The following is a 1,572-nucleotide window of genomic DNA, read 5'->3' on the forward strand; positions in this document are numbered from 1 at the left end:
GCGCACAGTGTGGGCTGGAATATTACTTTAAGAATGTCTCAGAATTGGAGGAAAATAGATGTTAGAGACCTTATTAGGAAAACCAATCTTTAATGAGCCAGGTGCTGTGCTGGTGTCTAAGATCCATTTTCTCATTTAATCCTACAGCCTAAAAGTTCCTTCACACGCCAATTTTATAGTAGAGGAAATTCAGACCCAGAGAGAGGGAGATACTGGCAAAGTTAAGGATCAGAAACCAGGCCCTGGTTTAATTCTCAGTGCAATTTGAATGTTTATAAGTTCCAAAGTTATCTAATTTAATTTTCAAATGTTTGCACTTCATCTTGGTTTTTTTTTTCTGTATTTGGCTGAGCCACATGGCATGAGAGATCTTAGTTCCTCAACCAGGGATCGAACCTGTGTCCTTTGCAGTGGAAGCGCAAAGTCTTAACCGTTGGACCACCAGGGAAGTGCCTGCACTTTATCTTGTTAGAAAATTAAAAATTTTGACTTTCACTAGGATACAAAACAACAGAAATATATCAATATAAACAAAGCATTCTCAAAGAGCTTTTTGTGACAACAAACGAGACCAAGAGTGTGAAAATGTTTTGTAAATGACACAACACTGGGCAAATGGAAGTTTCTGCCAGTTGTGATGAAGGCTGGTATATAAACCTGTTATGCCAGCTTGGAAGAATGCTAGAAAACCAATAACACCCTCCTGACATTCAATAGATGAATGTCAAGTGCTCATGCTAATATTTAATTCTAACAGCTAATAATAAGAGAAGGGGGAAGCAGAGAATGAGATGGTTAGATAATCAATGGACATGAGTTTGAGCAAACTCCAGGAGATAGTGAAAGAAAGGGAAGCCTGGCGTGCTGCAGTCCATAGGGTCTCAAAGAGTCAGACACAACTTAGCAACTGAACAACAAAGAAGGAATAAGATCGCATCCTGCCTATCTTTTAAGACCCAATTCACACATCAGAAAGCCTCTCCTGATCTTCCAGTTAGGCTAGGAGCCCACTGAGCTCCCCCAGCCTGTTCTCAATGGATGTTCATTGTCAATTTACTGCCTTCAAGGACAAGGACCAACGTGGTCCCGTTCATCTCTGCGGCCCAGGGCTCAGTTCAGCCTGAAGCTTCTCAAGGTAAGGCTCCTGTAAATGGTGGTTGAATTAAAGAATGAATCAATCAATTAACATGACAAATATATAGATGCTATAGATAATCAATTAAAATGACAAGGGAAATACCTCAGTAAAGCTGAAAAATTAGTGACAAGGGAAAAGTGCACATTAAATAAAATTTAGGGCACAAGTAAATCACAAATGAACATTCAGGAACTGCTGCCGAAGCTCTAACCCAGCTGCCGCAGTGAGAAAAAAGCCTTGATGTCCTGGGTTCAAATGCCGCTTCAGCCAGGATGGGGTGTCCTCACGGTCCCTTCCCTCCTGCACCTGTTTCTATATCTGGAAAATATATGACCTTGCAGAACTCCCAGGGTAGATAAAAGAGTAATTAAGATGCTTTGTAAGCTATGACAAGCTGACAGAGGGGAGGGTTGTTACTGACAAAGGTTAGAAGA

The sequence above is a fragment of the Cervus canadensis genome, chromosome 11 (genome assembly GCF_019320065.1).
Source record: "Cervus canadensis isolate Bull #8, Minnesota chromosome 11, ASM1932006v1, whole genome shotgun sequence".
NCBI lineage: Eukaryota > Metazoa > Chordata > Mammalia > Artiodactyla > Cervidae > Cervus > Cervus canadensis.